The sequence below is a fragment of the Notamacropus eugenii genome, chromosome 4 (genome assembly GCF_028372415.1).
Source record: "Notamacropus eugenii isolate mMacEug1 chromosome 4, mMacEug1.pri_v2, whole genome shotgun sequence".
NCBI classification, from domain to species: Eukaryota; Metazoa; Chordata; class Mammalia; order Diprotodontia; family Macropodidae; genus Notamacropus; species Notamacropus eugenii.
Genome location: NC_092875.1, coordinates 399,025,632 through 399,036,859, shown reverse-complemented (window position 1 = coordinate 399,036,859; position 11,228 = coordinate 399,025,632).

The window sequence follows — 11,228 nt, the reverse complement described above, 5'->3', positions numbered from 1 at the left end:
AAAATAAAAATGACTGAGAGAAACCATGAAAACAAAACAAAACACAAGAGAAAATGGTCTGCTTCATTCTGCAATCCAATTCCATGGTTCCTTTTCTGGATGTGGAAGCCATTTTGTCTCAGGAGTCCACTGGGAATTTTTTAGGTCCTTGCATTGTTGTGATTTCCTAAGTGTACCAGAAAAATTTCTCACATGCTTTGGCTATTGCTGTGTACAAAGCTCTCCTGGTTCTGCTCCTTTCACTCAGCATCAGTTCATATAAATCCTTCCAGGCCTCTCTGAAATCTTCCCGTTCATCATTTCTTATAGCACAATAGTATTCCATTACATTCACATACCATAATTTGTTCAGCCATTCCCCAATTGATGGGCATCCCCTCGATTTCCAGTTCTTGGTCACCACAAAGAGAGCTGCTATAAATATTTTTGTACATGTGGGACCCTTTCCCATTTTTATGAACTCCTTGGGATATAGTCCAATATTGTTTCTAGGACTGTATCCCAAGGAGATCATAAAAATTGGTCCTCTCTTGACTGCAATCTGAAATATGATGGATCCATCAAAGTATAACATCACACATTTACCAAATTAGCTGCCCTGTGTAAATTATCCAGCAGAGAGGGGGTCCCTCAGTGAAAGGAACCCAAAATAAGCCTAATGTGATAATAGGGGGAGAGAGGAAATGATCCAAAGTGTACAATACAAAATAGAATATAAAGAAGAGCAAAAACACAGTTCCTGTCCTCAAGGAGCTCACATTCTAAGGGGGGGGGGGGGGGGAGACAACTAATTAGAGAGACAACTAAGCACATGCAAATTATATACAGAGTAAATGAGAAGTAATATAAGAAGAAAGGCATAACAGTGGGGTGTTGAAGTGGGATAGAGGAGTTAGGGAAGAGGCCTTAGGTAGGATTTAAGGTGAATCTCAAAGGAAACCAAGGAAGAGTGAGGCAGAAACCACAGAGACCATTCCAGGCAGGGGACAATGGATGAAAATGTGCGGTAGAAGATGGAGAGTCCATATGAGACAGCAGCATCTTGGGTGAAGGAGGAAAGAAGGGTGAAATAGGCTTTCAAAGGAGAACTAGGACACAGAGGGCACCAGGCACAAAATTTGCCTGTTTCACAATTTAGCCTTTGACAGACTCTCTTCTTAATATACATTAAATTGTTTTTTAAATGCTTTATAATGTACTATGAGACCATCACTGTGGCAATTGGTTTTATCTTTCGTTGTTAGAAGGGAGGGCTCAACTATTGTGGAAGAATGATATCAGAAAAAGATTATAGTGTAGAAACAAGCTATAAATAAACTTTAATAATATTTCGGAGCTGCTTATAAAACTTATTCCATCTCTGGCCTCTCTCAGGATGGCCTTGGTGAGGTGACATGACATACCAGAAAAAACACTGGACTTGGAGTCAGAAGATCCCAGCTCTGAGTCTGGACGGCTACTGGCAGCCAGCTTACTGGTCACCTGACCTGGAAAAAAGTCATTTCATCTTTCTGAACCTCAGTCTCCTTATCTTTAAAATGAGGATATTTGCACTATCTACCTTACCACATTGTTTTAATGATTAAATGGGCGAATGTCCATGTGGTGCACAAACATAAGTTGTTAATATACATAGATATACACATGTATGTCTAGGTACATGTACATATATAATACACATGTGTGTATATATGCATGTGTGTATATACATGTGCATGTTTGTGTGTATATATTATATACTGTGCATACACACACACACACACACACATATATAATTTTTTTTTTGGCACAAGTTTTTGGTTTTCTTTAACAGCTTCCCCAAAGAAGTCCGAGAAGGGGGAGAAAAGATCATCGTAAAAGTGGCTGAAGAGAAACCACTGATTTCATTCAGTAGAGTACATCACTTCTCAGCTCCCCCACTGAACCTCGCCGAGGCTTCCCTTCCACCTCTGGCTCTTCCCATCTCTTCTCCATAGATTTCCATTTGAAGAGCGCAAATGGAAAAAGCCGGGGGGAGGAGCCGGCTCACCTCCTGTGCGTGATCTGTGCGGCAATTACATTTTCGTGTGTCTTTCTCCTGCCAGATTAGAAGTTCAAAAAGGCTTGCCTCGTCGCGGGCCTGAAAAGGATTGCTGCAGACAGACAAAGCGGAGCAGGGACGCACTCTGTGGGTGCCCGTTGACGGGTGGGCAAGGCGCAAGAGCTGATTCCTGCCCCGTCGCCATCCCGGGGCATGCAATTCAGCGAATGCCTGTCGATGCCGAGGGATGTGGAGGGCATTTATTATTTTTTAAATCGCTGCTGGAAAAATGAACTTTGCACCATCTGCAAAATTAGGATGCCAAGGCAGCCCCGGATATTAAAATATTTGTGGCTGCTTCTGCTATTAGAAAAGATTTTACATTTCACAGGCTCCCGATGGGACTAGAAGTGTAAATTAAGATATGTATTTAGAAGGCAGTAAATAAACTTAGAGGGGGGAAGCCGGAGAAGATTAATGAATGGGTGGGAGGTGGGTTATGGGGGAGAGAAATGAGATAATTCGGAATCAAAAGCATGAACAGAAATGATATTTAAATGTTCTCCTGTCACCATCATTAGACTATTAACATTAAAAATAATAAAGCAAGATACTAAAAGTAGATTTTTTTAAATGAATAAACATAAATATATGTGGAACAGAAATCTATCAGTGACTTCCCTCTACCTTCTCTTCCCACTGGAGTATAGAGTAGCTCTAATTATTCCAAAGAAAACTAGTATTATCTATGTGGAGCAAAAGTTTAGAGCAAGCAAATTCCACAGAAATCATTACTAAGGGCTTGATACTGTCCTATTTAATGCTGCCCAGTATCCCAGTAAAATTAGCCTGTGCATACTACTTTCTCCCTTTAAAACAATCAGATATTATGCATCTGGTTTTCTTGTGGTTTACTCATCTTTCTGCCTATCCCATTCTTTGTTGACCCCATTTGGGAGTTTTTGGCAAAGATACTGGAGTGGTTTGCTATTTCCTTCTCCAACTTATTTTACAGATGAGAAAGTAAGGCAGAATCAAGCAACTTGTCCAGGGTCATACAATATCGAAGGCTAGATTTAATCTCAGGAAAAGAAGTCTTTCATACTGCTGGCCAGGCACTCTATCCACTGAGCCACCTAGCCACCTGATTTCTTCCCCACCACTACCAAGACACACATCTGTCCAGATGACAGCCTCCCTACTTATTCCTTGTGCTTTCTCATCCTGATACTTTTCCAAGTCTTTCTATAAATCCTCCATAGAGAATTATAATAATAAAGCAGTAATAACACTTTTGGGCAGCTTGGAGGCATAGTGAACAGAGCATTGGATGTGGAGTCAGAAAGACCTGAGTTCGAATACTTCCTTGGACACAGAAGCTATGTGACCCTGGAAAAGTAACAGCCTCTTAACCTTTTTCATCATCTATAAAATGGAGTAAATAATAGCATTTATCTCACAGAGTTTTTGTGAGCATTGAATGAAATCATAATAACAAAAGCTAGCATTTAGGTAGCACATTAAGGTTTGCAAAGCATTTTACAATTATTAAATCATTTGATCCTCACAGCAACCCTAGGATCGAGGTACTGTTATTATCCCCATTTTACAGATGAGCCCCATAGAGGCATCAAGTAACTTGCTCAAGGATACACACTTACTAGCTGTGTGATTCTGGTCAAGTCACTTAACCCTGTTTGTCTCAGTTTCCTCATCTATAAAATGAGCTGGGGAAGGAACTGGAAAACTAATCCAGTGTGTTTGCCAAGAAAATCCCAAAAGTGGTCACAAAGAGTCAGAAAACAACTAAACAACAGCCACAGACATCCCATAGAAGTGGGATTTAAATGTAGGTCTTCTCACTCTGAAACCCAGTACACGTTCTACTGTATAACCTCCTCTCCAGTGGAATTCACCTCAGTCTCCTTCTGGTCCCCTTTGCTTCTCAGAAATACCCCTGTGAGTAATACTAGGGCAATCCTTGGTCCTTTGGCAACATGAGCAGACAGACTGTTTCTAGGTAGCCAGTGATCTACAGTTCTTCAACACTATTAGACTTGATTTCCTAAAAAGCCAAACTCTTCTTCTGAACTTGTTAATCTTCCTGAAGGCCATTCCTGTCAATTGCCTGACCATTCACCAGGTCGAACACTTCCTTGGACGTAGTAGCTATGTGACCCTGGAAAAGTCACAACCTCTCAGCCTGTTTCATCATCTGTAAAATGGATGTCTTTGACTCTTCCATCTGCCTCACCTCTCATGTCCAATCAGTTTCACTTTGGCTACATCTCTGACATCTATCCCTTCCCTTTGAGTCTCACTGTCACCACCCTACCATTGACTTTTATTATTGTCTGTCTTCCTGCCTACCTGGACCAGTACATTAGATTTTTTTGTTTTCTATGGCCAATAATATATATATCTTTCTACATCTTGTGTCCAATACTTCTCTGTCAGGAGGTGGATAAAATGCTTCATCCTAGGTCCTCCAGAGACACGGCTGGTCTTTGCATTCACCGGAATTCCTTCCATCTTTCAAACTTGTTTTTATTTACAATGCTGTTGTCAATGTATTAGATATAAATCATTCTCCTGGTTCTACTCTCTTCCCTCCGTGTCAGTATATTCTCCTCATAGTTCTCTGAAATATTATCTTTTTTCATTCCTTACATCTAAATAATAATAGATGTATTAATATATAATAATATACAATAATACAACAGTCATTTCTTAATTGCCCAAAAGGAAATCTAATGTACCCCCTTAGATTCTTGTTCTTTTCTTTTTTCTTTTAATTCCCCCATACGGATATGGAAGACTGTTTTGTCTGTGACTGCTCTCTTCCCAGTATTATCCTCCCTCTTAACATTGCCCCCATCCTTGTTTGTTCCTACCCTTGACCCTCATCACTCCCTACTCCTTATGTGGTCATGTCACTTATCTGCTGAAAGCATCCTTAGTGGTTTCTTTTTGCCTTTTAACCAAGAGGTACAAGTTGCAAAAAAGGTAACGTTAGAGCTGATGTCAGGAAAAAAACTTGCTAACAAATCAAGCTGTACAAAAATGGAATGGGGCTGCTTCCAAATGTACTGAGTTTCCCCTCACTAGAGGTCTCCAAGGAAAGATTGGATGATTACCTTTCAGGCATGTTGTAGCAGGAATTCTTGTCCAAGTATGGACTGAACTATGTGGTTTCCTAATCTGAGAACGAAGGGCCTGTGATTCCTTTTCAAATGGATACTGGAGGGAAGGAAAAAGAGTGAGAAAGAGGAAGACACGCATCTGAGGCTTAACAGTGGCAAAGCACTGCCTGTTGATTGCAGAGTCCAGCATCCTTTATACTTGCCTTGTGTGATGGCTGCTGGTGTGTGCTGGTCCTTCCTGGGTCTCACAAGGACTTACTATTTTCTGTCCAAGCCTATAAATGACAGATGCTCTTCAAAGGCCTCAGTATATTCCAATAACCATGCAGTTCTGATGCAATCCAATTCCAAAGAAAGGAAAACAGACTCCTGTTCACGTTTCAATACCTTGTTTCATTCATCATTACTGATCACATGGGGAAATTTTGTCACTCACCTTTTCTTTCTATCAGTTCCATTTTTGTGCAGCCATGTTTACTTCTGGCATACATGACCAGACAGACACAGCCAATAAACAATGAGTTGGGCCAAGAACTGAATAGGAGGGAGGGGGGTGGATCAGGCCGCTTTAGGGAAATTGCAAAATGCTTCTGATTACCCGCAAACTACTTCCTAAAACAAAGGTCGGTCTTCCTAATATCAATATTCCTCTAGGTTGTGATATGGTTGTGAGTAATAAAACATTACCCCCTCTAAAGAAATAAAGTCAGGTATCACCTAGAAAGCAATATACTGGATATGAACAGACTACAACACTTGACAAGGAATTATGAAGGAAAAATAGCATAAATGATGTCATCAAAAATGCATGAATACAAAAGAAGACGGACTGGTTATGTGGGGAGATCAAGAAGTGTGCTCCATTGGTATACTCAAAATATCAAGAGAAAACAAGGAAGGCTCCCAGTGTGTTAGATAAACCCCTTGCAGTGAATTTAGGAGAACTAAGACGAGAACCCTGAAAGATGGGCAGTCATAGATAAATGATTATCATTTGATGAGATCCCCACAGAGAAGAGATCAGAGAGATCAAATCCTGTGTTCTATCGATTCTATCCGAACATAAGAGATTCGTTGCAGTATATTGAGGATGGATCCTGCCTTCCCTCTGACTAAGTAGAAGTTTTAGCTGTTTTGAAAGCCCTCAAACCATAAACCTGGGTGATCTCCCTCCTCCTACCAATTCTGCTACTCCCTCTCAGTCAGTCTGGCAAAGTAGAGGAAGGGGAGACTAGAAGGATGAGGAAATTGTTTGGGAAAAGCCAATATTTGCCCTTACTGACTCTCATGCAGGACATCAATACCTTGCCTGAACCTCTGCCAAGCCTTTTCTCACTGAGAGCCTCACGTGTGTTTTGGGCTTCTACCCCCTTGGTCAGCAAGGGTGAGTGCATAGAGTGATACACTTGGAGTCAGAAGCCAGTGATTTAAAGCCTGGCTCTGACACTTACTAGTTGGGGAACCATGAGTAAGTTGCTAAACCTGGACGACTCTTGGTTTCTTTATTTCTAAAATGGTAATAATACTGATCCCTGCATCCCCTTGCACTAAGCTGTTGTAAAATAAGCACTACAGAAACACTGGTGATTATCAGCAACATTATTGAAATACTATATGTATTCATTGTAGGGAACCTTCATCAGTCACTCCTCAAGGGATTTCTTAACCAGAAAAATAACCAGAGAGAAAAACCTTTGCAATTTTATACCAAAGTAGCTATATTTATGGTGCTAACAGAGTTGCTTTGATACTTTCATTTGATCACAATCATTTTATTTAGTTTAAAGTGTTCTTTTATGGGGTGGTTCAGAGCCATAACTAGCATAGGCTGAACAGGGCTTTGTCCCAGAATGACATCTGGGGTTGGGGGGAGGGTGGGAAGCAACACATTCCTCCCCGTAGTGACTGATATTCCCCTACTTCATTTTTTATCACACAGTCTCTCCTAAGTTGACACTCCTAATACTTCTGTGTCCCTTTTCTAGGGTCTACTTTCATTCCCTCCCATAATCCTCCCCCCACCCTCACAGTTAGGACTAGACTTTCTGGGGATTAGGCTGCCTCCCTCAGAGAGAGCCTGCACCCACAGGCATTTTCCTATGCTACTACCCCAACATACACACACCTCACATATACAGCAACCTCTTCACTGCAGGAAAAAAAATTCCTTGTTATGACTCTGGGTGGCTTATAAATTTAATTCTAATTTAGACAGAAGCATATAGAGACTAGCCTTGGGGGAGATAGACATTAGTAGCAGACACACTGGGTATGAAAGCATAGGGAACATTAGAACTTGGGCTTTCATCTGTTCTTCCCAATCCTGGGCTCACAGAGAAAGGGAGTGACCCTTCAGCCTATGAGATGGGGTGGCTGAGCTCTGAACAAGAGCGAAGCCATTCCACCACAGAGGCAGCTGCATCGCATGGCTGTTCTCGAGTGCCTAATTACTCCCCTTACATCCCATGAAGAGTCGCTTCCTTTCCTGGCATTTCAGATCCATGAGAATAAGATATAGACCATATGGATTCAAAAGCAACATCCACCTCTGTTCTGGCATGGATTTAGATTGCCCTTTCAGCTCTAAACCCATCATAAGTTACTGTGACTACTGCTTCAGACCCCTTGGTTTATAAGCCTCCCAGAGTCCCTCCATTGTGCAGCCGTGCTCTGCAGCAGGCATGAGCCATCTCTGTCATCATGGAGATCCAGGGAGGGGCAGGGAAGGGGGGGGGTGCAAACAAGTCCTGGTCACCCAACATTATGCACATTTCTGTTCAATTTAAATAGCTTGTGGTAGGCAGAGTACATGCCCCCACTGTCTTCTGTCTGTCTGCCTTCTTTCCTCCCTCCTGCCTCACAGAGCTGCTGTTTGTCAGGAAGGAGGAGTTAGACTGTTCTGGAATAGGGAAATGGCATTTGATAGTGTAAGTGGTATTATTTCATAATGGTAGTTATTATTTGTAATTATCCTCCTCAAGCTGCAATGCGGTGCACTTTATCATTTTCGGGAGGGGAGGCCTTTAAATTTCTATTTTATTCATATGCAATCTGGGCTGACAAGAAGGAGCAGTGGGGGAAAAGACAATGAGAACACTGGCTTAAAAGGCTATTTTTTCCTCTGAGGCAGACAAGGCATTAGTTAGGAGCACACTGGATGGTGGTGCACGTCTCTTCGTTCTGAGGTCGGGACTGACAGAGCAGATGGAGATTGGGGCAGGAGGTTGGGCTTTGTCACCGTGCCTGTAATCAAGGATAGAGCTGCTTGATAGGAAACTGTACCCTCTGTTTTTAAATAACTTCAATAATTATATAGCAGGAATTAGTATAGGTAGGCACACAAGAAAGTATAAAGTGCGAGTAAATAAATATACCGGCAGCCACATCAAACCCAAACTGCTGAGGAAGTGCTAATTAATTACATAAGCTGGCATTCAGGATGCTCTAGACCTTTGTCATATTTGAGGGAAGATAGGTAGGCAGAACAACCCAAGAAACAGAGATTCGGAGAACTGGAGGACTAAAAGGAAATTCAAGTGTCTGCTAGTCCAATTGGAAAACTGACAAGGGGTTATCCATCATTCAGCTCAGGAACCATCTTTTGCATGAAGCCTCTGTTCATGCCCTCCAACTGTTAGTGTTTTCTCTCCTAAACAACTGTGTATATGTATGTATGAATATATGTATAAACATATGTGTACATAAACCTTATATTTAGGTAGTGTGTGTATACATACATATATAAGTGTGTGTGTATATATATATATGTATGTATATACATATATAATACAAACTTATTTGTAGCTCCTGATTAGAATGTTTAAATCCTTGCGAGAAGGGATTGTTTCATTATTCAAACTTGCATCCCAATCACCAAACACAGTGCCTGGCTCATAGTAGATGTTTAACAGATACTTGTTAATTGACAAATGGATTGAAAAATCTCCCGCTTTGGGGAACTTACTACCTTTTCTACTTCGTTGTTGTTCAATTGTTTCAGTCATGTCCGACTCTTTATGACCCTTTTTGGGGTTTTCTTGGCAAAGATACGGCCAGATTTTAACTCAGGAAGACGAGTCTTCCTGACTACAGACCCAGCACTCTATTCACTGGGCCACCTAGCTGCCCTTTCCACTTTAGTATTTCTGATTATTAAGATTCTTTTTGTTTTCCTTGTAAAAAGAGCCAAGATCTGCCTCTACCACATTTACTCCAATGATCTATCTGTCCTTTGGGCCTAGGAAAAACCAAAGACTCCATTTCTAGTAGAATGAATGCTGGAACTGTCTTCAGTCAAAGGACCTGAGTTCAAATCCCCATTCTGCTACTTACTACCTGTGTAGCCTTGGGTAAAACACATAACCTTTCTGGGTCTCAGTTTTCTCATTAGTAAAATTGGGGGGAGGGCAGGAATTCAACTAGATTTCCACAGTCTAAATCTTTCAGCTCTGCGTAATCTGAATCACTTTCACATGACAGTTTCAAATACTTGAAGTTATTATGTCTCCTCTATATCTTCTACAGGTTACATATTCCAGTTGTTTGAATTGATCCTCATATAGCTTTATTTCAAATCCCCTCACCATCCTAGCTGTCATCCTCAAAAATACCCTAGTTTTGTTCTACATTGAAATAGCATCCTGTTAGGGTAAATGTGGATGAAAAAATCATAGGATCATTAATCAAGAGCTAGAAATTATTCCAAAAGTTACCTTCACTTAAAAATTTTTTTTCAATTAGTAAAAATCTATTTTCTCACTTTCCCACCTCTTCCTCCCTCACTCATTGGAAGTAAAATAAGAAATCTAAAAACCTTTGTCACAAATATTCATATTCAAGCAAACCAAATTCCTGAATCAGCCATGTCTAACAGAAGGTCTGTCTCATTCTAAACCTTTAATCTATCACCCCTCCATCAGGAAGTGGGTAACATGCTTCATGGTCAGTCAATGGCGTTTCAGTTGGTCAGAGTTCCTAAATCTTACAAAGTTTGTCTTTATAATGCTGTGACTGTTCAGACTGTTCTCCTGGTTCTGTTCACTTCATTTTGTATCAGTTTATCCATCTTCCCAGGTTAATTTGAAACAATCCCTTTCATCGTTTCTTACAGCACAATAGCATTTCATTAATAGATCACACGTTATTTAGTCACTCTTCAATTCGTGGCAACACCCTCAGTTTCTAGTTTTTTGTCACTCAAAAAGAGCAGCTATAACTGAATTTATACATAGGAGTCATTTTCTTCTTTCTTGGAACTCATTGGCAACCTCCTCATTTTATGAATGAGGAAACCAAAGTCCAAGAAACTTAGGTGATTTGTCTCAGGTCACACAGGTAGTAAGTGTCAGAGACAAGATTTGAACCCATATCCTCTGTTTCCAGGAGAATAGAGTCTCTTGCTCCTCTCTTCCTTCCACTGGTTCTTAGAGTCTCCTGAAATCACATTATACAATCTGGCTAGGAAGTCTCTAGAGAAGTTTTTGCTACCAGTGGCTTCCTCTCCAGTCCCACATATTCATAATACTAAGTGACCAAGCTTTATCTGTGTCTTTACCCCTCATCTCTCCCCTACCCTCAATATCCTTTCTGTGGTGTCACAAGGAATGACAAAACTTAAGAATTGTTTCATGAATTTGTCTGGTATGAGGGAGCAAAGTGCGTTGTTTTTCCAGTTTTTCCAGTTTGCAGGGAAGGGCAAACTGGTAGGTGCTTGCTCTGGGCTGGTAAGCTTGGGGCACTTATTTGCAAAGTTAATAAAGAGCTAAGCCCACGTTCATTATAACACTTTTTGAGTAGGTATTTATGAAATGACAAAACTCATCTGCTTAGGAAGCTCACTCATGGAGGGAAAATCCTTACTCTGCAATCATTTCTGAGATAAATGATAAGATAGGACTCACCTAGGGTGAGAGGAAAGAACATCAGTTGGGTTTGGCTGAGGATGCCCAGTTCTTGATAGTACTGACACATTGTTGCCACATTTCTTCAATTTCACTAGTTGCATTTTGAATGCTGCTAGCTTTCCCTAGCTCGAAGAAGGCATGGAGATCTCCTTCCGCCCTGCT